Source organism: Oryx dammah, unplaced genomic scaffold (assembly GCF_014754425.2).
Source record: "Oryx dammah isolate SB20612 unplaced genomic scaffold, SCBI_Odam_1.1 HiC_scaffold_8, whole genome shotgun sequence".
Lineage (NCBI taxonomy): Eukaryota > Metazoa > Chordata > Mammalia > Artiodactyla > Bovidae > Oryx > Oryx dammah.
The window spans coordinates 19,149,911-19,177,801 of record NW_024070192.1 but is presented as its reverse complement, the minus strand read 5'-3'; the positions used below and the strand labels follow the sequence as shown (position 1 = coordinate 19,177,801).

The 27,891-nt window shown below is 54.3% G+C and overlaps 3 non-coding genes and 2 pseudogenes across 3 annotated transcripts; 1 reads left to right on the top strand and 4 right to left on the bottom strand.

Annotated features, from left to right (window-relative positions):
- The first annotated feature begins 1,921 nt into the window (after nucleotides 1–1,921).
- LOC120867499 lies at nucleotides 1,922–2,112 on the top strand. The gene has a single exon (XR_005721923.1). It is a non-coding gene; the product is annotated as a U2 spliceosomal RNA (small nuclear RNA).
- A 271-nt stretch (nucleotides 2,113–2,383) lies between these two features.
- Nucleotides 2,384–3,699, bottom strand: LOC120866581 (annotated as a pseudogene).
- A 344-nt stretch (nucleotides 3,700–4,043) lies between these two features.
- Nucleotides 4,044–7,439, bottom strand: LOC120866580 (annotated as a pseudogene).
- On the bottom strand, nucleotides 5,325–5,515 carry LOC120867497. The gene has a single exon (XR_005721922.1). It is a non-coding gene; the product is annotated as a U2 spliceosomal RNA (small nuclear RNA).
- A 7,119-nt stretch (nucleotides 7,440–14,558) lies between the features above and the next one.
- LOC120867501 lies at nucleotides 14,559–14,745 on the bottom strand. The gene has a single exon (XR_005721925.1). It is a non-coding gene; the product is annotated as a U2 spliceosomal RNA (small nuclear RNA).
- Nucleotides 14,746–27,891: the final 13,146 nt, after the last annotated feature.

Below are 27,891 nucleotides of genomic sequence, written 5' to 3'. Positions count from 1 at the left end.
GCCGTAGGTATGTTATCCCCATGGCTAACAGGCACATAGTCCAAAGCTCACTGAAAGTGCTAGATGGCGTTTCCTCCTTTCTCAAAATGGAGTCAGCTCGGCCTGTTCCTTTCCTCCCTCAGTTTCACTGAGTTAGACAAGGCTGTGGTCCGTGCGATCAGTCTGCATAGTTTCCTGTGATTGTAGTTTTCGTTCTGTCTGCCCTCTGACGGATAAGGATAAGAGGCTTATGGAAGCTTCCTGAGGGGAGAGATTGACTGTGGGGGGAACTGGGTCTTGTTCTGATGGGTAGGGCCATGCTCAGTAAATCTTTACTCCAATTAAGTAATTAATCCAATCCAAAGTATTTAATCCAATTAAAATATTTTCCCGATAATTATTATTATCAGTGTATTTACTTGGGGTTGCACTGGGTCCTCTTTTCTGCGCACGGGCTTTCTCTAGTTGCTGCCAGTTGGGGACTGCTCTTCCTTGTGCACAGGCTCTAAACCCACTGGCTTCAGTAGTTGTGGCACAAAGGCTCAGTAGTTGCTGCTGGAGGGCAGCAGAGCACAGACATCGATAACTTAAATACTGCGCTCTACCTCAAGCTTTTTCCTAGACATAGTTTGGTTCTCGCAGGGTCAGAATTTTGAGAAGTTAGCTTTGTCTAATTGTACATGGCAGGGAGAGTCCCAAAACTGGAAGGAGGTTCCCTTACTTTCAGGGTAAAAGGGCTCCATGCGCACTCCGGGAGACTCACCAACAGGCGCCGGCAGGTGTGTCTCCACTTGCCTATACCCTCTTTCTGATCCTCCAGTGCTCAGCGGTTTCCACGCTCCCCCAACCCGCCCACCCACCAGGAAGTTTGATGGGCTGGGGTGGACAGGAGAAGAGAGGGTATCCTCAAGGCAGAAGAGGCCTCAGCAGCTGCTCGGTCAGTGTGTCCCCTGTTCTCCACTGCAGGCTTGCAGTTGAGCGGCCAAGAAGGCAGGTCAGCTGCGATGGGGCACGGCCTTATGGCAAGGAGTCCGCAGCAATCTGGACTGGGAGAAATCCTCCCACTCTCTCTCCCGGACCGTCCCATCAAGCCGAGGAGGCCTACGTGGAAGCCTTTTGGCGAGCAGCTGGCGGAAGAGCAGCCAAATTGTGCCGCGAATATCTCGGCTCCCTGTCCAGCAACGCCACATAAAAATACCAAGAGAGTCCGAGGGAAATAGAAAAGAGTGACTGTAGGGACTTCTCTGGCAGTACAGTGGTGAAGACCCTGCGCTCCCAATGTAAGCTAGGCCGCGGGTTCTATCGCTACTCGAGGAACTGAGTTCCCACATGACCCGTAGAAGAGCCAGGGTAGCCAAAAAGAAAAAGAAAAGAGCCCATGGAAAGAAAGCCATAGTTAAATCAAGACGAATTAAAATCTAGAAAGTAACAAGAGAACTTCAACATAGCCGACTCATCCGTGTATGTGTACACAATAAATAACAGTAAGACGATGAGTGGTGGGTGGGTACGTAGCTATGTGTTCGGGGAAAAGATTTTTAAGAAGAAAAAGAAATGCCGGAAAGAAAAACCCGGTTGGAACGGTTTGCGTCTTTCTCGGTCTGGGCGTTTCCGGGAGCTTTGGGCCACGCGCTTGTTTCGGTTCCACCGCGAGACGGCGCACACGCGCAGCAGGCAGAAGGCGCGTGTGTGGGCGGGGCATGCAAATTGCTTGGCTGTCTGCAGGGTGCGGGGTGGGGGGGGTGCCGTGGGAGAACAGAAAGCCTAAAGGAGCCCAACAAATGAAACGATCCGACGAACGATGGACGACTTAGAAGTTGTGGCACTAGGACACCGTGCAGTCTAGGGGAGAGGGCGGGCCTTCGTTCGAGGCTGACTTTGCTCACCGTGAGCTTAATGGAGGTGAGGGGAGGGCGGTAGCGGCCGAGTGGCGGGTGGTGGTATCGCTTCTCGGCCTTTTGGCTAAGATCAAGTGTAGTATCTGTTCTTATCAGTTTAATATCTGATACGTCCTCTATCCGAGGACAATATATTAAATGGATTTTTGGAGCAGGGAGTTGGAATAGGAGCTTGCTCCGTCCACTCCACGCATCGACCTGGTATTGCAGTACTTCCAGGAACGGTGCACCCTCCCTAGGGGGAATAACTTGTGTCTTTCTAAAAGTAGATTTTTCTGGAAGGTGAGCTAGCGAGTTTTACTTGGGTGTCCCCCCCCCCCCGAGACATGGTCGTTGCAGCGCACGGGTGGGGCGCGGTGTCCATTGGGTGCTTCCCAGCCAAGAGTCGGATCGCTGGCGTTTATGTGGCAGGGCGCACACCTGAGCCACAGGAGACAGCCCGGGGGAAAGCCTTAACTTGCGTTTCGCTTTTTTTCCTTTGCATCTTCTGGTTTCTTTTGAACATCTCCCGGGCTGTTACCGGTTGAGTCTTTTGGAAGGTTTTTTTTGCGAGGTTCAAGCAAGCAAGCGCTGATAAATGTCGCCCGTGGGGTGAAGTGGTGTTGAGGCTTGCTTGATCCTCGGACCGACTGGGGTCCGGGTCCTCAGTAGCAGCACGCCAAGCGAAGTGGTGGCGTGCGAGGCCGGGGGGCGTCATTCACATCTTCCACCGCTCGTGGAGTCTTCGTCACGTTGAAAGGAAGAAAGGATGGCCGCCACCGCCCAGGAGATGGCGCCAGACACAAAAGCCGAAGACAAAAAAGCGAAGGTCGGTCTGGTCCTTCGACCTGAGCCACGTCGGCCAGCTCTAGTTGAACCAGTACAGAGAGAGCCGAGAAGGGCACATCCCGAAGGGGCACTAGGACCGGACCTGCCCAGCCCCGCCCGAGCGAGCACCAGCCGGCCGAAGCCACGCGGCCGCTCGGATGCACGTGCTCAGCTCCCAGCTCCCAGCGCGGGATGCCGAGCCTTCGGCTTTGTCCGTGCCCAGCTCCAAGGGAATTGATGGCAGTCACGGTGCCCAGGCAGGCCCGCGCACCAGCCACCAAGGGTGCGCGGAGGGAGAGGTCAGGGCTCCACCACACAGGAAGGCCTCGAGTAGGTCGTAGGCGGTGAAGTAGGTGGCAGTGGCCGACAGTCATCGACAAAGATGGCTGGGAGGCCATGCCACAAGGGTCCCGATGCCCTCGTACCGCACAATCTTCACAAGGCCATCTTCGGTGACTGTGGAGCGAGTGGGGTCCAGAAAGCAGGTGGCACAGAGGGCACCATTTGTACACAGAGGGGCTTTGGGGTTTCCCTGGTGGCTCGGCGGTAACCAAGAGTCCACCTGCAGTGCAGGAGACCCAGGAGAGGTGGGCTCAATCCCTGGGTCGGGAAGATAGATCCATCCCCGGGAGGAGGGCATGGCAACCCACTCCAGTATTCTTTTTGCCTGGAGAATCCCATGGGCCGAGGAACCTGGCGGGCTACGGTCGCAAAGAGTCGGACACGGACTCAAGCGCCTTCGCCCGCCCGCAGAGGGGCTCCAGGACCCCAGGTACTGTCCAGGAGGCACTTACTTCCGAGATGCTTCGGAGTCTGGAGGGGGAGGCATCAACTCACTGCGCACCAAGGGGCGCTGAGACTGCAAGCATAGTACCTTCACCACGGGAGGCGGGGGTGGGTGGGTGGGTGGGTGGGTGGGGCGGTTGTCATGAAGAGGAAGGTGACCACAGCCCCGGCTCTGCATGTCACCATTTGTTGGAGGGGACCGATGCCCCCAGGTTGCCTGGCCGGCCATCTTGTATAACTCCGGCTCTGGCTCTAGGGCGGCGCGGCTACCGGGGAGGGAGGGCTCACTAGGCATCAAGCTTGTATTTTTGAGACCGGTTTTGACGGTACAGGTGGAGAGAAACTTTAGAACGAGTGGATGCGCTTCTCGTTTTTCTCCTGCCTCAGGATCAGCCCGGCCCCCCCGCCCTCCGCCGCCTCTTCTTTTTGACAATATACCTTTAGTTCTGCACATACAAGCCCTTTCCCCCTCTTTTCTGGGAGAAATACATTTTCAGGGCGTGGACTGTGAAACATTGCATAGACATACATTGCAAAGACAGAAACAAAGAAGTTCTCACATTCTTTGTATTTTCAGCTGTTGAGAGAGTATTTTTGAGCGTTGAGGTTACTTCCAGCGGAGAAACCAGAGCTATCAATCAGCCAGAATGCTACAGTGACTGAATACATACATGGCCCTTTCTCCTTTAGCCCGTTCTCTGTTCTGTCACCTGAAGTTCCTTCCATGTTGTATCTCTATTTGAAATGTCATACATGGAGTCCGTTCTGACCGGCTGTTCCATTTTGGTGAACAGCCAGCGCGCTCTTTTCAGCCTGTCAGCTGCACCCATTTCCTCATTTTGAGGGGTTGGAGTCTTTCTAAACCCAGAAAATCTAGCTGTCTTTCACTTAGGGAAAGCACACGAGGTGGTATGTTTTAGTGCCAGAGGTTTTGAAGGGAGTTGACTGTATAAGGTCAAGATCGGTTGGCCTTGAAAATGGAACGTCTTACTTCCTGCTACAATAATTCTCTCAGGAACACGCGCACTTCCCGTAATCACACGAGCATTTAAACCTCCTCCTTGGAATCCTTGTTCCACGTCAGCATTTTGGGGGTGCTCCCTTTCATTTTTCCCAGGACCCTCATTCACCAATTAATACCTTCCTTTTCATACTGAGGAATTCGACTAGCTTCCGCCATCTCAGCAGTGGGAGAAGGAAACGCTCGCTGCCTCACTAAATGTATACCAACTACTGCTTGCTTTTTCGGGCATTGCCTGTAAATCCTTTGAGTTGCTTCCAGGTGCACGTGCTGCACTTAGAGCCACTTCTGCGCCCCTGAGCCCCGCTGGAGGGTCTGCGGCTAAGGGCCTCAGCTGAGAGAGAAAAAGCAAGCAAGCTTCTGCGGCCACACTACGGGGCTCTTAACTATATATTACAGTCTTGGGCCAAAAATGGAAAACGCACACCTGTAGAAGAAAGCAGACTCCTTACGGGACCGCTGGCAGTAGAAACACTTCGCTGCGAACGCTTACATAAGGCCGCGTTTCTCCCGGGAGCCTCCCAGCGAAGAGTCGGAGTCCACCTTCTCTCACTTGCGCAACAAAGAAACGACGAGAAAAAGGGAGAATAAACGACACTGCTGTAACCAAGTGAGCACAAAACGCTCATCTCAAAAATAAACCAAAACGGAACAGACGCAGCAAGATGAAAAAGAGACTCACAGCGGGCTCGAGTGCAGAGCGACGGAACCTCATAAAAACTGGACAATGCACCACCGAGCTGAACTCCCTCAGTCTCAGTTTATCACTCCGGGGCTCTCAGCATGTTCATACACACTGTCTGCTTTTGTCATACCACGATTATTCCCCCCGAGAGGGGTGCACCGTTCCTGGAAGTACTGCAATACCAGGTCGATGCGTGGAGTGGACGGAGCAAGCTCCTATTCCAACTCCCTGCTCCAAAAATCCATTTAATATATTGTCCTCGGATAGAGGACGTATCAGATATTAAACTGATAAGAACAGATACTACACTTGATCTTAGCCAAAAGGCCGAGAAGCGATACCCGCTGGCTCAGCCTGGCCGCAGCCGCCCTCGCTCCATCCCCATTCAACCCACGGTGAGCGCCCTGAACCATCCTCCTTGTCCGATTCCTTTTGCGTCGTCGACAGTGCTGTCATCGGACTCCTGTGCAGACCTTTTTGTCCTCTACCTTTGAAAGGACAAGTTCTATGTCCTTAATTGTTCCGCCATTCCCGCGCCGAACAGCCATTTCTAATCTGCATGCTCCGCCTTCTGCCGCCCGAGGGGGCGCGGCTACCGCGGGCGGACTCCGCCCTCCGGACCGCCTCCTCGCGCCCGGAGCCCACACCAGGCCCGGAGCCCGCCTCCCGACCCAGGGGCGGCTGCCGGAGACCGCGAGGGACGCGCTGACACGGAAACAGCTCTCACGGATCCAGCCCCAGAAATCAAGACCTCGCTTTTGTCGCTCATTCCCCGGCTCGCGCTGCACTCGCAACCGTTGCCTCCTACACGCTGAGCTAGTGCCCGACACCCGTCACGGTTACCGCGGCTCTAACGGCCAGCACCACACCCCCTCCCTCGCCCCTCCTTGCTCCCGGCCGCTCTGCTCGCGTCCGCGTTCTCCCGCCCGTCTTCTGCCCCACAGTTCGGGTCCCCTGGGGCGGCGGGGTGGGGGTGGGGGTGGGGCTGGGGGGATTCGTCCTGACAAGGGATGTCCTGGGGCACAGTCGTTGGAATGGAACACTGCCCGTCGCGATCACTTGGCAGCTCCGTTTCTCACTGCGTGATGCGCTCCCGCGGAATTTGCTCCAATCGGCGTGCACGGACTGAAGGGTCTGCGAAGGGCGCCCGGCCCCGGGGCACAGCGCTCTGCCGAGGCCGCTCGGGTGCCCCTTGTGCCCTCACGGCGGTGCGGGGCCGTGGCGGTCCCGGCCACCCTCACCGCAACGGACCCCTGAAGCTCGGGAGATCAGGGACGGTGACTGGAAGAGCAAGGCAGGCGTTCTCCGGCAGCGCCTCGTCCCCCCAGCCTCGCCAACAACCCCGCGTGGCATCAGACTTGGGAATGCTTTTTCGGTGGAGGGTGGGGAAAGCGCGAGGGGTGGATCTCTTAGGTGAAAACGGTACCTCGGCCTAGCTCGGATATGCGGTTTTCTCTCCTGGGTAAATAAAGTTGAGCGTCCCCTCCTGTTTCAGAGAAGCCTTTACATTTTCTCTCTGTGAGCTATTAATAACCTCCCTGTCGGTGGTCTTCGACCCTCTTCCCTATTCCTGCTGGCTTTTCGGTTGGGCTTTGCTTAAGGTGATGATGATTGCATTGTTTAAAGGTTCCGTTTTTATATCGTCATATTTATCAATTTTAAAAAGATATCTTTCACATTTTGAGTCGAAAAGACTTATGAAGTAATTTCCTAAATCTTCCTCTAGGTCGTCTTCTTCTTCTCCCTCAACGTCTACATCGTCCAGCCGGGGGTGGGGGTGGGGGTGGGGATACTTTCCCGGGGTTGGGTGGGTGGTGTTCAGTCGCACCCGACTCTTGGCGACCCCATGGACTGTAGGCCCGCCAAGCTCCTCTGTCCATGGACTTTTCCAGGCAAGAGTCCTGGAGCGGATTGCCATTTCCTGTTCCTCCTCCAGGGCATCTTCCCCAGGCACGAATGGAACCGGCGCCCCTTGCGTCCCCCGCATCGGCAGGCAGATTCTTGACCACTGCCCCAACCTTCCTCTGGAGCACAGTATGAATGAGCCAGTTTTTCCTTCATACCACCTGTTTGAGATGCCACCTGTAAGCCTCAACGGCATCCCATGTGCATTTTGGAGTCATAGGCCTGGACTTGCCTTTAAAATGTAGCAGAGCCCACAGCCCTAACCACCTTTGATACTCTGAGGCCACGGGTTGACCGATCCCCTCCATGCAGACGGTGGGTGGTACACCCCATCAGACAGAGCCCGACACTGAGAGGTGACCCTTCAAGGCCAAGTAGGAATCCCTTACAGGAATGACGCTTCTCCGGAGAACGGATGCCGGTTCCGGAAGCGACGGGCACTGTGGAGTGGACCGACCCGCTGCCCGACCAGGAGACCGAGTGAGAAGGCACCTGCCTTTACCCCCGGGACACGGGCTTGCCTGAGAGGACACCGATGTGAGCGCCGGAGCTGGGGTCCGGGCTGGCCGCCTTCACCGCCGGTTCTGACAAACGGTCATTAACCACCCCGAGACTCGACCCACCAGGGCCTGTGCCGGGTCCCAGGGCCAGACACCGCTCCTGTTCCCCGGCCCCGGATGTGTCCCGCCCAGGAGCCGAATGGCCAGGACCCCACCCCCCACCGCCACCCCCACCCCCGCCGGTGTGATGAGGGGGGGCCCCTGTGTGTGCTCAGTCGCTCAGTGCCGTGAGACTCTCTGCGACCCCGCGGACGCTAGCCTGCCAGGCTCCTCTGTCCGTGGAATTTTCCAGGCGAGTAACTGCAGCGCGTTGCCATTTCCTACTCCAGGGGATCTTCCCGACCCGGGGGTCGAACCCGCGTCTCCTGCGTCTCCCGCACCGGCAGGCGGAGTCTTTGCCACCGCGCCACCTGGGAAGCTCTTGAGGGAACTGTTGAGACGTGGACGAGTGGGCGCGGCTCCCACCTGGTGTGACCTCCTCGGGGCTCCAGGCTTCTCCCGCGTGGCTCGGGGTCCCTACCCGGACACACCCAATCAGTGACAAGGTGCGAAGGACAGACAGGAAGCCAGCCGAGTCAGGAAGGGCTTCCAGACCCGGGAGACGGCCGACGGGACAGGTTAGAGTTTCACCGGGGGCGCTGGCGGTGTGCGGGCCGGCCACGTTGACATGAGGGGCGAACCTGGAGGCAAGAGCCTCTGGGAGGCTCTTGGCAAGGGCGTGGGCGAGAACGCAGAGGTGCAGAGCAAGGGGGCGCGCCGGGGGAAGGAGGGCCGCGGCCTGCTGCCCCGCCGACCCGCCGGGACGCCGCGAGGGTGTGAGCTGGGCCTCACAGCTGCTCCGGGGAACGCTTGCTTCTAGTGGGCTCTTTCTTACAGTCATCATCCCCCAACCCCACGCCTCTCCCCTCACAGACTCCTTCCGTCTCCCAGACCGGGCCGGCTGGGTTCAGCTTCCCCGGGGGGAACCAGCGCGGCCCTGCTGCGCCCCACCTTCACCCAGGCGGGAGCCCTCCTAGCTCAGATCAGGGCGCTTCTCTCACCCTCTGTACGGTGCCCGTCAAGGCGGCTCTCCCCCTGAGTTTCACGGAGGAGAAAGCAGCTGGCGGTGTGTGATGGAGAGTCTGACTCTGCCTTGAGGTTATGGCCGAGAGCTGCTAAGCCTCGCCCTTCCCTCGTCCCCTCTCAGCCTGGACCCCGGCAGGCTGATGAGAAAAGCCTCCCGCCGGCCACCCCTCTGCTCAGCACTGTCCACTTAAAAAAAAAAAAAATCCACGACCTAGAAGTTGAGACTTGCATTTTACTCAGCGGGAATATTTAGGACTTCCAGCCCCGGAGTCAGCGTCTGAAGCGACCCTGAGAGAACCGCCAGGAGGAGGTGGGCAGTGCGGGGGAGGAGCCAGGGGACACACAAGTTTTGCCACAAAGGGCAGGCGGTCTGAACGTCAAAAGGTGTTTCCTATTCTGTAGATGAAAGAAAACCAGGCATCCCAAGTTAAGGAATTTAGCGAGACGCTCGAGCCCGGGCTCACGGAAATCATGCCTTCCCTGCGCATCTCGGCGCTCCGGGGCCGCCATCCTGTGCTTTTCACATCCTGGGCTTCCTCGGGGCTCACCTGGAGGGACTGGCTGCAGTGGGATGGCCGCTCAGTTGGGTTCAGTTCAGTCGCTCAGTCGTGTCCGACTCTCTGCGACCCCATGAATCGCAGCACGCCAGGCCTCCCTGTCCGTCACCGTCTCCCGGAGTTCACTCAGACTCACGTCCGTCGAGTCCGTGATGCCGTCCAGCCATCTCATCCTCGGTCGTCCCCTTCTCCTCCTGCCCCCAATCCCTCCCAGCATCGGAGTCTTTTCCAGTGAGTCAACTCTTCGCATGAGGTGGCCAAAGTACTGGAGCTTCAGCTTTAGCATCATTCCTTCCAAAGCAATCCCAGGGCTGATCTCCTTTAGGATGGACTGGTTGGATCTCCTTGCAGTCCAAGGGACTCTCAAGAGTCTTCTCCAACACCACAGTTCAAACGCATCAATTCTTCGGCGCTCAGCACTGTCCAACACAGTCCAACTCTCACATCCATACATGACCACAGGAAAAACCATAGCCTTGACTAGACGGACCTTAGTCAGCAAAGTAATATCTCTGCTTTTGAATATACTGTCTAGGTTGGTCATAACTTTTCTTCCAAGGAGTAAGCCGTCTTTTAATTTCATGGCTGCAGTCACCATCTGCAGTGATTTGGGAGCCCCCCCAAAATAAAGTCTGACACTGTTTCCACTGTTTCCCCATCTATTTCCCATGAAGTGATGGGACCGGATAGTCTTTCAGTCCCGAGCAGGGCCCACCGGCTCGCCCTCCCTCCCGTGACGGCCGCAATTGCTGATGACTGTGACGTCCTTGTTTACTGATGCGGAGGGAAATGTTCCGTCTCTCACCACCATCAGAACACCGACCTGGCCTCCTTTCCTGGCTCTTAGTCTACCGCGGAGAGCCACCCTGCTCTCCCTGGGAAGCCTCACCGTGTGACTTGTCGCTCTTTCCGGACCCCCTAGATGCCTGTGTGTTGTGTCGTGGTGGTGCTGGCGGTGGGCGGGGGGAATCTGGCGGGGGTCCTCAGCCTCCGCACGCGGGACAGATTTGGGGTAGGGGGATGGGGGGATGCGACCCGGAATTCTATGGGGCTTGCGCTCAGCATTTTCCAGGACGGGTCCACAGGCCTCCCCACCAGACTGGTGGACTCCTGTCCGTGACACAACCCTCGAATTCGGTGTTTCCTCACCCATCCACTGTCCACCGAGTGCCCGTGGCGGGTTATACCCAAAACCGGTCTGGCGCGGTGTGGCGCCGTCCTACGCCGATTCGACCTGCATCGACGGGAGTGCATCGAACCCTTTCCCTGTCACGGAAAAGTCAGTGTGTCAGAACACGTGGGCCTCTGAGCAGTGCTTCCGGATGCACGCCGGGCGGCCGAAACGAAGCCCTCTACCTCAGGCGGGGACTCGAACCCGGCCAAACCCAGGTTGGGACTCCAATCCACGTGGCTGGGCCTCCGACGGAGCCAAAACCCACGGTACTTGGTTTCAAGAGCTGATGAAGCTCAGGTTCTCCATGTCCCTATCGCAGAAAGAATTCAGTGAGAGACAAAGTGATAGGTAAGAAGTGGATTGATTCAGAGAGAAACACACTCCATAGGCAGAGTGTGGGCCATCACACAGGGCGAGTGTGGTGGCCTCGAGAGGTGGCACGGTGAGCTTTCGTGGGCCGGGTAATCTCATAGGCTAGTGAGTTGATCAGCTGATAGGCTAATCAACCCGGAATATTCATTGGAAGGGCTGATGCTGAAGCTGAAGCTCCAGTGCTTTGGCCACCTGAGGCGAAGAGCTGACCCACTGGAAAAGCCCTTCATCTCATGCTGGGAAAGACTGAAGGCAGAAGGAGAAGGAGACCACGGAGGATGAGACGGTTGGGTGGCGTCACCGACTCAAAGGACGTGAGCTCGAGCCAGCCCTGGGAGACGGTGAAGGACACGGAAGCCTGGCGAGCTGCGGTCCCCGGGGTCACGACGGAGCGCCTGGGCACCGACAGTGAGTGGGAGGATGACTGCAACTATTTGGGGGAGGGGCGGAGGTTTCCGGGAATCGGGCCACTGCCCGCTGTCTTGGTCTTTTGACAGTGCCTTGGAACTGTCACGGCGCCTCTGGGTATGTCCTTTAGCTCGCGGATCTGAGAATCAAGGTCCGCTTGAAGCTGACTTCTCCGCCAGCTTAGACCCCGCGGACTGTAGCCCGCCAGGCTCCTCTGTCCATGGGATTCTCGAGGCAAGAATACTGGAGTGGGCAGCCATTCCCTTCTCCGGGGGATCATCCCGACCCAGGGATCGAACCCGGTCTCCTGCATTGCAGGCAGATTCTTTCTACCATCTGAGCCACCAGGGAAGCCCATCTTAGACCCGTGTGATTCTAATGAACGTCTGTTGTGTCCTCGGGCTATGCCACACTTTCAGAAGTTGTGCCCTGCCCCCTTCCCTTCTGTTTCAGAAACACCTGTGGAGCTTGGAAGTACAGCGGGCCTCGGGCCCCTCCTGAGACGGTCCGGTCCAATCGATCTCGGGAGACCTAGGCCTGCAGTGGCTTGGAGCGGCGCTTGGGTTCCCAGCCGGAGGTTGGGGCTGGGTCGCGGCGCTAAAAGCACCGGGGCCTAGCCACTAGACCCGTGGTCAGTCACAAGGACCCTGGCCCTTCGGCTCTGCACAAAGGAATTCCCAGGGAGACGGAAAGTAGTGAAACAAGTGGGGCATCTATTAAGAGGGAAAGAGTACGCTGTGTGTGGATAGGCACACGGGCAGACGCAGAGGGGGAGAGTCCCTGAGTCGCGCCCTTGGAGTGGCTTGAATTACTTTTTGAGTTTATTTTTTAAATCTCTCGGCCACAGGGCGTGTGGGAATCAGAGCTCCCCCACCAGGGATCGAACCTTCACCCTCTGGGTTGGAAGGCAAAGTCTTAACCACCGGACCACCAGGGAAGTCCCTTGAATTGCTTTTACGAGGCATTTCTCCAGGTCTCCTCTGGCCGATCATTTGGATCTGCCTGGTTCACGGGCCATATTTGGTCTCTCTCAGGGTCCTTCCACAGGTGTGCGTGCATCCCTTAGCCAAACTGGACTCTACCCAAGAGGCCCGTGGGTAGCCTAGCGTTAGTTGGCATCACTCCCCTTTGACCTCCGAGGAGCCTTTCTGTGCCTGTGTAGTCAGGAAGGTCTCCTGACTCCCAGAAAGAGAAATGTGTGGTCTGGGCGCGCGCCCAGCCCGCTCGCCCTCATTGCCCTGCCCTTCTCCTCTTGGAACTTTTGGTCGATAGAGAATGCATCTCCAACTGCTTTACCCTGGGGTGGGGGTGGGGAGCGGCAGGTACCTCCTGCCTCACCATGGCTGTACGGTGGTGCCTGGTGCCCGGGACCCAAGCACGATTTCAACGAGAGCCCCGGACACCGCCCCACACCCCCGCCCACAGGAGGTCGGGGAGGGAAAACTTTCCTTCCCTGTGAGGAAAGACCTTTGCAGGGAGGACAACCTTGGCCTGTCATTTGTTTGGTGGGGCCCAGCCGGTCTTAGGGCTACCTGAAGGAACCCGAGTTCAATCGCCTACGCCTACGGCCAGAAGGGGTGTCCAAGCTATTCTCTTGCGCGGCCACGTCGGGCGGTATTTCTACCAGAGGATGGTCACCGTCCAACTAACCGTCGGTTGGGGTCAGTGTGAGGGGCGGAGGGCGCGTGAGTGAACCAGGCGTATCTAGGAAACGGTCCAGGGTAGAACCAGTTCTGACTCCGTGTTGGATCTGTTTCTTGGACTTTAACCTTGGGTTTTTGTTGCTTTTGTTATTATCGTCGTACACAATGACCTGCCCCCAGAGAACCATGCCCCTCCGCCCGACGGTTAAAAGTGTCTTTGGTCGGCTCACGGGAGGGCTGATCTGACCCTACCCACCTGTGTGCACGACTCCACGAAAGAGGAGATCCGCACATCCTCTCCCCAACGCTGGCCATCCCAGGAGATGATTTTGCAAGACTGATGGCCCCTTTTAGTTTGTTCTTCACCGCCTCTCCCTCTCCCCTCGGCCTTTTTTGTACTTTGCTTCCTCATCGCTTCCCTCTCTCCGGTTCCGTGAAAGAACCTGGCCTCTAGACCCCAGTAAGACGGTTATTGGGAGGCGTTGGTCTGCCAACCTCTCTGGGACCAATTGGAGTCAGTACCAGAAATAAACGGCAGCGAATGTATGGGAGATCTGGCAGATAACCGAGTTTCAGGAGATATGGAGGAGGAGTTTGGGAGACAGGAGAGATGGGTGCGAGGCACGAGAGAGGAGGATGGAGCCTGATGAGACTCACTCAGCCTGATCGCTTCGGACCTGAGTGTCAGGGCTTCCAAAGTCTCTGTGGCCTGCGAGTTTAGGACAGCGCCTTCTGTACAGCGTACACAGGAGAAGACCAAAAGTGCAGACAGGAACAACTCACTCCTATGGCACAACAGAAAAGACCGTTCCAGAAACCAGTCTGCAGATGAAAAAAAAGAACCACCCCAAAGGGGGGGGGGGGCGCGGGGGTGGGAGTGGTGGGGGGAAGCTTCCTAAACGAAACCTAAAGGTTAAAGAATCAAACGACTGACTCTTTAGAAAAGACCCCACGCTGGGAAGGATCGAAGGCAGAAGGAGAAAGGGAGGATAGAAGATGAGATAGATGGTTGGATGGCATCAGCCATACGAGTTTGAGCAAGCTCTGGGAGTTAGCGATGAACAGGGAAGTGTCGCGGTCCGGGCGCAGGTTGGAAAAGAATTTCCAGACATGAGACAAAATGAGAGGGAAATGACGTTTGTTCGAACGGGAGACGCTGTTAGAACAGCGGGCCGGCTCAGGAGAGAACCGACGCTGAGCAGGAGTCCATAGTCCACTTTTATACCCAGGGTACACGGAGTGGGATAGGGGTCTTGCAGGTCATTTGCTGATTGGATGAAGCACATACACTGGCTTGGAGGAAACAGTAAGGCAAATGTCTTCTCCCTATGCGGTAGGACGGGAGACAGGTTATACTGCTCACGAGGACCTGAAATCCATTAATGGTTACAACATGGGGGAAGGAAAGGAGGATAACGGTCTGGTTTTTCTGTTCCTGCATTCCAAGAAGACTCTCGTAGGTTTTATCTGCTCTTTCACCCTTGGGTCAGCGCAGGAAATAGACAGGGAAAAGCCAAGCACAACTAAGCCATTGAATCCAACGGAAAGAATCAAAATCGGCCTAAAAGAAGACAAAACAGAGACGGGGGAAAAGCCACACAAACCCCAGAGAAGCCCAAGTGAGAAACACAAAAGAGAAGAGAAGTCTTCCGAGGAGAAAGGCCAGGAAAGAAACAGATCTACCACTTGGGGGTGCCGGTTTTGTCCTCAGAGAGAGCGCACCATTCCTGGGATGTGCTGCAACACAGAGCAGGCTCCGATGCCAACTGCTTGCTCCAAAAACTCACTTAGCAACGTATTGTTCCCAGATAGAGGAGGTATCAGATGTTAAGCCTGTAAAGAACAGATACTACACTCGATCTCAGCCAAAAGGCGGAGAGGCAATGGTGCTTTTTCGGGCGACAGCCACCATCCTCCCCTCCTCTCCATTCAGCTCACCATGAGCAACCTACCCGTGAACCTGTCAGTCGTCAGTCAAGATTCCTGCCTCTCTGGCCCATGTCCGTTCCAGACCAGTGAAACAACTTGTTCTCCACATTCTGGTCAATTCTCACATCTCTTCTGGCTCCCCGGCCCCCATCTTTCCCGGGACGATGACTCTCTATGTGCATGACCCACCCTCCTCCGACCCTGAGGGCGCGGCCAGCATCCTCAGGCTCTGCGCATGCATCATAGGTGCCAGCTCCGGTCCGAATGCGGGGGGACCGTGCTTGGGGCGCGGGAGCGGCAGGACAAGAACGGTCCGGGTGCTCCCGAAGCCCGAAGTGAGCCCGGGGTCGCGGCTGTGCATCCGGGGGAGCCGCGTGAGGTCTGGCGGCGAGCCGCCAGACACCCGACTCCTTCCCACGGTCCCGGCCAGGCTCCTTAACTGAGAGCCTGGGACGGTAGCTCAGCTGGTAACGAGTCTGCCTCCAATGCACGCGACCCCAGTTCGATTCCTGGGTCGGGAAGATCCCCGGGAGAAGGGGTAGGCTACCCACCCCAGTGTTGTTGGGCTTCCCTCGTGGTGAAATCTGCCTGCAGGGATCTGTGGGAGACCTGGAGTCCGTCCCTGGGTAGGGAAGATCCCCTGCACAAGGGAACGGCTACCCACTCCCGTATCCTTGCCTGGAGGATTCCACGGACAGAGGAGCCTGGCAGACCATAGTCCATGGGGTCGCAAAGAGTCGGACACGACTGAGCGACTTTCACATCACCAGGAGGGCGCTCTCGTCTTTTCTCCGTTATCTGCAAAGCCCCTAGAGAGCCGCAGGGTCTGTGAGACTAGCACAGGCGGCCCTCCCCCTGACCGACTCTCTAGTTCTGAGGGGAAAGACCCCCCACCCCGGGGACTGCCCTGCGGGACAGCCACCTGGCAGTCACTGCCCTGCATTCTTTGCTATGATCACACCCACTTGGTTACTGGACACGCTAGAGAGGATTGACGCTGTTATCATCCTCGTTTCACTGTCGTGATCAACGAGACCAGAGAGGCTAAGAAACTTGCCCTGGGGTCACACAGCTAGCAGGCAGCTGACCTGCGGGGTTGACCACGGTGTCCCAAGACCTCGCCCGGTCCTGGAGCACAGGCCCCGCTCACTGACGGCGCCTCCGAGGGGGAAGCCACCAGAAGAGGAAGGCGACTTTGGAGGGGCGCAGGGTTGCTGGCGACACACGCGCCAGTTTGCTGGCGCCAGGCCCACAGCACCAGCGTTTCTATAAGGGTGGGTGGCACCTGGGGTCACGGCCTCACCTGACCCTGCCTCGGCTCCTGGCTCCGTGACTCCCTGCCGCCCTGGGTTTTCCCTCTCTCCTGTGGGAGGGAAAGGGTGGAGGGGTGATCCGTTTCACACCGTCTCGGGGAACCCTAATAACCTGCCGGCCAAATTAGCTCTGGACATGCCTGGCAGGAGTCAGCCCTCAACCAGCAAACACTAGGGAGAAACAGTGACTTTGCCAGACGCTTCTCCGAGCCGTCATCTCCTGGTCGAGATCTCGGTTCTAAGAAAACCTAACGTGGGCCCGTTTTCAGCCATCCCCTTCCCTCCTGGTGCCCCTCTGTGCCCCAAGATGGTTTTGAGTTTGTGAGTATCTAGCACCAGACAGACATGTCATATACAAATACACACACACACACACACACACACACACACACACACACACACACATGGACATGCCTTTTTAACTCCGCTTACCCACAACCCCACTTGCTCCAGGCCTTATCCCTCTCCGCCCCCCACCCAAACCCCCCTCTCGCACCCCGCTTAGCTGAAACTGTTCCTATTGCTCGGTGCCAAGTCGTGTGCAACGCTTCCTTGACCCCCATGGACTGCAGCACACCAGGGTTCTCTGTCCCTCACCATCTCCCAGAGATTTTCCAAGGTCATGTCCAGTGAATTGGTGATGCCACCCAACCCTCTCATCCTCTGTCACCCTCTACTCCTTCTGCCTTCAATCTCTCCCAGCACCAGGATCTTTTCCAAGGAGTCAGCTCTTCGCTTCGGGTGGCCATAGTATCAGAGCTTCAGCTTCAGCACCAGTTCTTCCAAGGAGAACTCAAGGTTGACTTCCTTTAAGATGGACTGGTTTGATCTCCTTGCGGTCCAACGGACTCTCGGAGTCTTCTCTTGCACCACAGTTCCAGAGCATCAGTTCTTCGGCCTCTGCCTTCTTTATGGTCCAGCTCTCACACCTGTACGTGACTACTGGAAAGACCGTAGCCTTGACTACACAGACTTCTGTTGACAAAGTGATGTCTTTGCTTTTTAACACACTGTCTAGGTTTGTCATAGCTTTCCTGCCAAGAAGCAATCGTCTTCTGATTTCCTGCCTACAGTCACCATCCTCAGTGATTTTAGAGCCCAAGAAGAGGAAATCTGTCACTGCTTCCACGTTTTCCCTTTCTATTTGCCAGGAAGTGATGGGACCAGATGTCATGATCCTAGTGTTCTTTCTTTCTTTCTTTCTTAATATTGAGGCGTTTTTCTTCCAAATTATTTATGGATTTGTTTTTGGCTGCACCGGGTCCTTGTTGACATGTGCAGGCTTTCTCTCGTTGCGAGCGCGGGCTACTCTCTACTTGTGGCTTGTGGGCTCTAGAGTGCGGGCTCGGTAGTTGTGTCACAGGGGCTTAGTTGCCCCGTGGCCTGTGGCATCTTCCTGGACCAGGGATTGAACACATGTCCCCTGCATCGGCAAGCAGATTCTTAACCGCTGGGCCACCAGGGAAGTCCAGTGTTGAGCTTTAAGCCGGCTCTTTCACTCTCCCTCCTTCACCCTCAGCAAGAGGCTCTTTAGTTTCTCGTCCCTTTCTGCCGTTAGAGTGGTATCATCCGCAGATCTGAGGTTGTTGAGATTTCTCCCGGCGACCTTGGTTCCAGCTTGTGACTCATCCAGCCCGGCATTTCGCATGATGTGCCCTGCGTAGAAGTTAAACAGACAGGGTGACCAGAAACAGCCTGGGCGGACTCCTTTCTCAACTTTGAACCAGTCAGTTGTTTCATGGAAGGTTCTGACTGTTGCTTCTTGACCCGCATACGGGTTTCTCAGGAGACGGGTAAGATGGTCTGGTATTCCCGTCTCTTTGAGAGTTTGTTATGGATCCACACAGTCAAAGGCTTTAGCTGACTCAGTGAAACAGAGGTAGAGGTTTTTCTGGATTTCCCTTGCTTTCTCTAGGATCCAGCGAATGTTGGCGATTTGATCTCTGGTTCCTCTGCATTCCCTAAACTGAGCGTAAACATCTGGAAGTTCTCGGTTCAGGGACTCCTGAAGCCTAGCTTGGAGGATTTTTGAGCATAACCTTACTAGCACGAGTCCCTGGTGACTCAGGCGGTAAAGAGTCTGTCTACAATGCGGGAGACCTGGGTTCGATACCTGGGTCGGGAAGATCTCCTGGAGAAGGAAATGGAATTCACTCTGTTAGGTAAAAAAAAAAACGACCAGGACACCAAAAGAGTGTCTAACAGGCTTTTTAACGGCGAAGCGCTCCCGGGCGGGGTTCCCGGACTCGAGCGGGCAGGTCGAGGAAGTCCGCACCCGGACCATGTTGGGAGTGGATGGTCAGGCTAGATGGATGGGGGTTCGGATAGGTCGCCAGGCCGAGGCGTTGCGGGCTGACAGGTCTTTCTACGTGGCTGGGGTGGGGCGGCTTTAGCTGGCGAAGTGTGCTGTCATTGGTCCCCGGGATCTGGGAGGCTCCTTCCGTTAGGGACTTCCCCCGCCATCGGGAGCGAGAGGAGGGGCGGCCCATCATGGTCCCCGGGGTCTGGCCTTACATTCTGACCCTTTTGATAGGATAAGGGGCGCCATTATCGCTTCTGGCTACTTCCTGCTGAACTGGGGCGTCGCTAGGGCTGAGGGTCGTGGCCGGATCCCGGTGACCTTTTGAGACCTTAGGGTCTCTGGACGGGAGCTTGGAGTATGCGGCCACCATCAACAACTGTCTAGTAGCCGTCTGGGTCAGCTCCCTGACCCTCCGGAGGATGATCTGAAAAATACAAGGTCCTACCGACAGGATGAGGAGCAAGGCTGCTAGGGGCCCGAGAAGCGGGAGAAGCCATTTTGCCCAAGATGACCTCCACCATCTCGAGAACTCGAAACCGTCTGACTCGGCCTGTCTAAGTTTGATGCTCTCTCTCACCTCTTGGGCCTTGTTCTGAATTATCCCCAAGGCATTAACGAAAAAAAACAACAGTCTTCCCTTAGGAACTGACAGGTTCCCCTTTTTTCAGCCGTTAGCAGGTCTAGGGCCCTTCGATTTTGGAAAGCCACTGCTGCCAGAGAAGTTATCTGGGTTAATGCCATTAGGGAATCCGCGACACTGTCCAGGTCTCTATTGAGGTCTGCGGACAGCTTATAGTAGAAGTGCGTGGCTGATCCCAGTCCTCCCACTCCCAGTCCCAAGGCTGTGAATAAACCTCCTCCAAGGAGCAGAGGAGCTGCAGCTAATGCCCTCTGGCGGTGGCGGGTTGGCTGGATCTGGTCTTCCATTGCCTGTGGTGTCAGAATGGTCAGGTAGGGAGTAAGGAAGACTGGGGTGCAGGGCTGAGTCCAGTTGGGTGGAAAACATTGTAATAAGGTGGTTTGATTACAGAGAAAGAATATCCCGGTTTTCCGCATATTGGAGGGTTTGGGGATGGGGGTTCTCGTCTTGAGCTGTCACAGGCCACTGTGGTTAATGAGGTGTTGTTGACTAGAACACAAGAGGCATTGGCTGGGAGGTACAGTATCTCAGAGGTCAAGGGCCCCATTGGCAAGGTTACTCCTGTGGCATCTCGAGTGAGATTTTGGGCCTCTATCCATTTCCTGAGGATCGATTGGGCAAGGAACGGTCGGGGTCTCAAGGGGAGACAGAGCCAACATGAGAGGTTTGGTGAGGTTTCAGTCAGGGTCTGATAGGCTTCATTGAGGCTGGTGAAAATTTGAGATGAAAAATCCAGGGGTTTGAGCGCCTGATGAACCTGGTCTAGGAGTTTGTTGGGTTCATGGTGTGGATCACAGGCTTCAGTCGCCAACTTTATGAGGTCCTGTTGGACCTCACGTTGGATTTGTTCTCGCGTCCGATCTCAGGCCCCCTTCCCGTCTGTCATTCTGTCCAATACCATTTACCCCCATGGGAGCACGGCTGGACGGGTGAGACATAACAGTCTCGGTGGACATAAGTGTAGGCTGTGAACCCAGTTCCCCAGCAGTCTCGTTCAGTGCAGCCCCGGGGGCAGGGTGTAGGTTGTCCTGCCCATATTATCATGGTCAGGAGGAATAGTGACAAGAGCATGTTTAGCTATGATATTAGGAGGAGAGTGATAGAAGAGAAGAAGTCAATTTGAGATTCTGTAAAAAGAATGAAGGCCCCCTGTAAGTGTAGATCAGAAATTGCCTGAAAGAAAGAGTCACAGTCAATAATCGGGGTAGCCAGCCAAAGGTTCTGTAATAGGGTCAGGATAAAGTCTTCGAGGCAGGCTAGGGTGAGAGACATATGGCCAGGTCAGGCCGCCCCAAAGGAATAGCACCCCAGAGGTAGTGAACAGATAATAAGGTAAGCAAGGGCCAGTGAAAGTCAAAGTGTGAGCAGCCAGCCCTGGGGGCCGTGACAGCCAGTCCAACGGCGAAGAGTATAGTCAGAGTTGCGATTGGCAACGGCCACAGCGGATGAGGCCAGACAAGCATTGGACTGGGCGTGTCATCTGCTGGCGGGAGGCAGGGGTGTCTTAGAAATGGTGATCTTGGTAGGTCCCGAGATTCTAGAGGTGTAAGTCTCTAGGGGTTTGGGAGAGGGCAGGCTGTGTAGTCGAGCCCGTTTGAGCCGTGTGATGTGGTACCGCGGCTCATGTCCCCATAGTTTGGCTACCGTGGGGGTGATGAGGATCACCGTGAAAGGACCAGTCCAACGGGGCTGAAGGGGTGGAGGCGTCAGCATTTTTAGGAGGACCTGATCTCCTGGTGCCAAAGCGGGGGACGGGATCGCCTGGTTATGGTCTCTGACAGGTTGAGGGAGGACATGGTCAGCGTGTTCTCTAAGTAGGGACCTCAGGAGGGTGAAATAGGGCAAGTAGGCCTCCAGAGAGGGGGTTGGGGGATCCGGAAGGTTAGTCAACAGATATGGCCTACCGTACAGCAGTTCAAAAGGTGTCAAACCCGTCTTGGCATGAGGAGTTGTCCGTATGTGGGTCAGGGCTGCTGGTGGGAGATCGACCCAGGAGAGACAAAGTTCTGCCGTTAACCTGGTCAGATGAGCCTTGAGGATGCCGTTAGCCCGTTCTACCTTGCCTGATGATTGAGGCCGTGGAATGAGGTGTGTTAAGAGAGCGTTGGTGATGGTATCAGCTGTCTCCTGGGCAGTGGGGAATGCTTCTACCCATCCAGAAAAAGTGTCAACACAGACCAGCATATACCGGAAGGTCCGATGTCTAGGCATGTGAGTAAAGTCTATCTGCCAATCCTGTCCTGGCAGGTGTCCCCTCAACTGGTGAGTTTCTTGTGGCAGCCTGAGTCCTCCTTGAGGAGAGGTCTTGGCACAGATTATGCAGTGATGATGAACTGCCTGAACGGTAGGTTGGAGGTGTAACGGGGAAAAGAGAGGGCTAAGGAAGGTCAAAAGTGTGTGGGGCCCAATGTGTAAATAGTCTTGGATCTGGGTGATAATGGACATTGTCTGTTTTTCGGGTAGGACTAGTTTGTTGTGGAGCGTGATCTATCCTGAGGGGTGTTTGGAAGTGTCCTCCTGTGAGAGGAGGGCCTCTGTTTTGGCCTTTGAGTAGTTAAGTGTAAAGGCGGTCCTGAGAAATAGTATAGGCAGAGACCCCTGTTGTAAGGCTATCTGTCCGGCCACCTGGTCAGCCTTGTTGCCTAGGGAAACCATGTTGTGAGTTGTCTGATGTCCTTTGTAGTGTAGGATGGCTACCTGGTGGGCTGTGAGATGGCCTCCAGGAGCTTGGCGATTAGGGGGGCATTAGAGATGGGTGATCCCTTGGTGGTGAGGAATCCCCTCTCTCCAAATAGCTGAATGTGAATGTGTACTCACAAAGGCATATTTGGAGTCAGTATAGATGTTAGCCCGTTTTCCCGTTGCTAGGTGTAAGGCTCTAGTGAGCGCTATTAGTTCTGCCTTTTGGGAGGTGGTTTCCTCTGGTAGCCGGTGAGCCTTGAGGATGTCATTGGTGGTCACAGCTGCATATGTAGCAGCCTGACGACCGTTAGGGTCTCGTTTTGAACTGCCAACTACAAATAGCGTGAGGTCTGGGTTTTGTAGCGGTGTAGCAAAAAGGTTTGGGGGCGGTTGGGTAAGAGTGTCCAGGACCTCTATGCATGAGTGAGGTTCTGTGTCTTTTCCTGAAGGACAAGTTGGAAGCGAGGGGAGAGAAGATAGGGGGTTTAGCTGGGAGCTGCAGCCCAAAGTAACCTGGGGGTTATCCAGAAAGACCAGGTGGAATTGTTGGAGCCGAGAGTCGCTAAGGTCTGACAGGAGTTTGGAAGCCAGGAGGTCAGCCAGGTGGTGTGAGAATATAGTTAGGGGTTGATCTAAAATTAGCTTTTTGCATCTGCGTATAGAGAAGCTGCTGCTGCCAGGGCGCATAGGCAGGGGAACCATCCCCAGGCGGTGCGGTCTAACTGGAGATAAATGTCACTGGCAGCATTTCAGGGCCCGCAGGCTGTCTGAGGGCTCCAAAGGTTATGCCCCCTTTTTCATCAGTGTACAGGTGATAAGGGAGGTTGGGATTGGGCAGGAAGAGTGGGGAAGAGGACAGTAAAGCTGAGCGGAGGTTGTGGAAAGCCTTCTGGACCTCTGTTTCTGAAGAGAGCGGTCCAGTAGGGGTGTCTTTTATGGCTGCGGAGAGGGGTTTAGCCAATGAAGCATAGTTGGGGACCCAGTGCTGGAAGAATCTTGTTAGCCCCAAAAAGGATAAGATTTGTTTTCCAGTGGAAGGGGGGCAGAGGTCTCGGAGAAGGCTGAGTCTCTCGGTAGTTAGAGCCTTGGTTGTTGGGGTAATCATTAGACCTAGGTAAGTCACAGAGGTCTGGGTGAGTTGGGCCTTTTGTTGAGATGCTTGGTATCCTTTAGAGCTAAGGAAGTTAAGAAAAATAGTGGTATGTGTCTGAGAGAGAGCTTGTGAGGGTCTGCAGAGCAGAAGGTCATCCACATAATGTAAGAGGACATTAGGGGGTAAAGGGCATGTAGCCAGATCCCAGGCCAGAGCCTGGCCAAAAAAATGGGGGCTGTCTCTAAACCGTTGGGGGAGGACTGTCCATGTTAGCTGGGAGGACTGTTGGGTTTCTGGGTTGGTCCATGTGAAAGCAAAGGGGAATTGGCAGTCTGGGTGTAAGGGAATAGTGAAAAAGGCATCTTTGAGGTCTATGACAGTACAGTGAGTCGTACTGCTAGGGATGTCGGAAAGCAAGGTATAGGGATTGGGGACAATCGGATGGGCAGGGATCATGGCCTCGTTTATCAGTCGAAGTTCTTGGACCAGTCGGTAGCCGCCAGCAGCTTTCTGTACCGGGAGAGTGGGGGTATTTTAGTGCGAGGTCGTGGGGACTAGGAGGCCCTGGCCTAAGAGATGGGCTATGATTGGTTTAAGACCACGTAGGTGAGTCTGAGAGATGGGGAACTGAGGGCGGTTTGGGAAGTGGGAAGGATCACATAGTTTAATCAAGACGGGGGTGTGATGGGTTGCTACCAGAGGGATTTCAGTGTCCCAGATGGTAGGGTCGACAACTGGAGCCTCAGGGGAGCAGAGGAGGAGTAGGGGCAAGGTGAGAGATTGGGAAAGTGAAAGAGGTAGGTGAATGATGGCCCTAAGCTTAGCTAAAATGTCCTGCCCCAGCAGGGGAGTGGGGCCTGAAGGGATTATCAGAAAAGAGTATGTGAACAAGAAGTGATCAAGCTGACAGGGCTGTGGCCCAGTCTGTAAGGGTCGTGAAGATGTGCCATCTATACCCACCACCAAGACCTGGGAAGGATGCAAGGTGCCCCCGAAGGAGGGAAGGACCGAATAAGTAGCCACCGTACCTATCAAGAAATTGATAGACTTACCCGCCACTTGAAGCATTACCCTGGGCTCGGCTTGGGTTATGGGGATCCCCGAGTCTGGGCGCCTGCCAGGAGCCACCATGGGAGATCCCACCCATGACAAGGTCATGTGGAAGAGAACTGTTAAGCAAGGCTTTAGAACTCAAGGGGCTCCCTAGGCTTTCTTGAGCATCTACCCCAAGATCAAAATCTGTCTGTTTTACTATTTCATGACTTTCACTAACTCTTCTGACATTAACAGGGGGCTATTTTTGACCACCTTTTTCTGGAGAAAATCAGCTTAGGGCTATAGCTAATAAGTCTCTTGGACATGAGAGAAATATTTTAAATCAAACCCCCTCTGTTAGCATTTTAGCTTGCTTGGCAGATATATCCAGACTCTTACAGCTATGCATGTGATTATTTACAGCCTCTCAACTGTGACAGGCATGGAAAGCCTAAAACATAGAGCCTTTCAAAGAGTTAAAAGTTATTAGAGTAGTGTTAATGTAGGATTTCATTATTGGGCCAATGCTTGTTGCTAAGTTCTCATATCTCTTATCCACTGTGCACCTGGGAGTGCATTAGTTAACATAGTTGGAATGTAAAAAAAACAAGTGTAGCCTTGATATTAACCACATCAAACTTTTGAGCTAATTGGTTCTTTCTTGTAACTTACTGCACCTTTGCTCTGTGAGAAATGTAACTTGTTTAATACTTTTTGAGGCTGACATAGATTCGAAATATAAGAAAAAACATTTCAAAGGAAAATAAGTTTTCTGGTTGAACAACCTTTATCAAAAGAGGGTCATAAAATGTTCACAGGCCTCCAAGGCCAGAAGATAATGTACACAATATTGTTTATGGGAAAGGTTTGCAGAAAAATCCTGGTTTCGATAAAGACAAAACAGATGTAATGTTTGGGCTGACTCTGTATGACTTTGCATCTTTTATTTCCCTCTATGTACAAGTAAAGGTATAAAAGACTCTTTTGAAAATAAAGCTATGGGGCCTCGCTTGAAGCAGCTTGGTCTCCTCGTGTCAATCATTTTCTCTTTCTCCCTCCCTCCATCTCTTTTTCAGGCTGATCTCTTGGAGCATAGAGGCTCCCTGCGTTCACTTATCTGCCGGGTTTCTAAGACGTTCTGCGTCTTCACTCCCTCGGGAGACCGGGAAGGCACCTGTGGCCTCCGTGAATAGGGCAAAATTCTTGTCTTGAAGTTTTATTGGCTTTCTATGTAAACCAAGGAATATCAGTCTCTTTCTCTCCTCTATTTTCTTATCTACAATATTCTTTCCTTATCTCTCTCTAAATCAATCGCCGACGCCGTTTTTCCGTCAGGTTCCCCTGGATCCTGCGGGGGCTGGATCCCAGCAAGTGGCGCCATGAACAGGGACCTGAAAGGTAATCCTCCCCCACTGTGCAGTTGCTCGAAACGGCTAGGCCCCCACTCAGGGTTTCCGGGACCCCCCTACATAAGATAGGTAGGGAAAGAGGGGTGGGAAGTATTGGGTTGAAAGAAACCCGGTTGACAGGTTGAAAGAAACCTGAAGTGCTGATTCTTACAATATAAGACAAGAAATCAGTGTTAAAGTGTTAACTCTTGCAATATAAGGCAAGAGATCTGTGCTGAAATCTTAAATCTGTTTCTATAGCAATTTCTATTGAAATCTTGAATCTTTCTCTATAGAAATTTCTGACATGGGTAACAATGAGTCGAAAGAACAACAACTCTTTATAGAACTAATTTTGCAACTGTTAAACAAAAGAGAAATTAAAGTTAAAAAGGCTAGTGTTCAATCCCTTTTTTATATTTGTATAAAAACAATGTCCTTGGTTTCCAGAAGAGGACACTATTAATTCAGATACTTGGGAAAAGGTAGGAAAACAACTAAAAACTTATTACACTTTACATGGGCCAGAAAAAGTTTCCTGTAGATGCTTTTGCTCTGTGAAATATGATTAAAAATGTCCTGGACCCCCGTCATGAGGCTGTTAGATAGCCTATGAGAGAGGCTATAGCGGTGGATGGTGGTAGGTCTCCACCTTCTGTGCAGATCATATTTTCTGCCTTCCCGAGAAGGGAGAGGGCTTACAGGACGCTGCAGCCGGGTGCCCTGGTGAGCCCCCTCCCCTCTACACAAACCTTTAAAAACTTATCCACCACTTTCTGATTTAAGGCGAGATCGCTGCCGCCTCCGTTTGCGCCTCTCAGGGTCCAGGAGTTCCCCACTTTGTCCCCAAAGCCTCTTAAAGCGTTGCCTAAGGCTAAAAAAGATAAAAAGTTTTTTAAACAAAGTAACTGAAAGCAGAGGGGTGCACAATATGCAGAGCGTGCTTAGGGGTCCTCACCCAGGCTAGGAAAAAAGCAGACAGCGAAAAGGAGACTTGGCAACAATATTAACCCCTGATGTGCCAGTTACTCCGATTCCAACGGGAGTGGCTGGCCCCTTCCTGAGGGCATTGTGAGACTTGTGCTAGGGCGTAGCTCGCTTTCTTTTAAAAAAATTTCGGTGGTGCCTGGTATAGTAAATTCTGATTATATTAGAAAAATTAAAGTTTTGATCTTGCCGCCTACCAAAACTGTAAATTAATAAAGGTCAAAGAGTAACACAGCTTTTGCTTTTACCTTATTATCAGACAGATTTTGATTTGGGATAGATGCTCAAAAAAGCCTAGGGAGCCCCTTGAGTTCTAAAGCCTTGCTTAACAGTTCTCTTCCACATGACCTTGTCAGGGATGAGATCTCCAGTGGTGGCTCCCGGCAGGCGCTGTCAATCTTCATCAAAGGAGAGAAGTTCCAAGGTGGGGTGCGGGGAGGAAATGTCCTTTTGGGAGCCCAGACCTCAGCCCGGTAAGGCCAGGGCCTGAGTCGCCCAGGGACAATCACTCGCCCAATGTCCTGGCTGTTTGTAACAAGGGCAGGGCTTTGTCGGGAGCTGGGGGTTTGGGCATTGGCGGGCCCAGTGGCCCTCATGACCGAATTTGAAGCAGGCTCCTGGCGGTGGCTTCTGGGGACCCACCTTCTGTCCCGTGGCCGGCCGCAGGACTGCTACCAGTGCCTGGGTGTGTCTCTCAAGAAGGTTAGCCTGGAGTTCGGCTTTTTGTTTAAGCCTTGCCTTGCGGCTGGCTTTGGTGGCTTCCTCTCGGGTGTTATAAACCTTAAAGGCCATGTTTACCAGGTCTTGGAGGGGGGTCTAAGGCCCATCCTCAGCCTTGGAGAGTTTCTTTCTGATGTCTGAAGCTGATTAGGATATAGAATGGTTGGCTAGGGCAGTAACCCCCGCTGGAGAATCTGGGGCAATCTGGGTATAGGTGGTGAGAGCCTCTGTCAGCCTGTTAAGAAAGGCTGCTGGGTTCTCATCGGGGCCCTGGGTCACTTCCTCTAGTTTAAGTAGGTTTATTACCTTGAGGGAGGTGGTCTCCATTCCCTCCAATAGGCATTCTACCATGTGCTGAATGTTGGCTCTTCCTCTCTGTCCCTCCTGATAGTCCCAGTCTGGGTCTACGTCTGGAATAGCAGCCGCTCCAGGTGGCTGGGCAGGGTCTGCTGGGTTGGCTAGATGTCTCTGGTCTGCTACCAGTCTTGCTGCAGCCCAAATGGCGTTTTTTTTCCTCTGGGGTAGTAGTGGACCCCAGGATGACAAATAAGTCCTACCAGGTGAGGGCATAAGACCGATACAGCTGGGTAAAGTTTTTGATGTAGTTGGAGGGGTTGGCCAAATAGGAGCCTAGCCACTGTTTGATATGGGCAAGGTCTTGGAGTGAAAAGGGTACGTGGACACGGGTGAGACCCTCTGGGCCAACCACCTGGCAGAGAGGAAGCAGGGGAGCTGGCGGCAGATTGGGAGCGGTGTGGGACCCTGTGTGTGAGCTGACCGGTGAGTCAGAAAGGGGTGGGCATGGAGGAAGGGGTGGATACTGAGGCGGAGTCAAGGGAGCGGCAGAGGCGTAGTCACAGGAGGGCTGGGCTGTGAGGACGATGCGGGAGGAGTGGATATGGAGGGAGTTGGTGAGGGCGATAAAGGGGGAGTTGGTGTAGG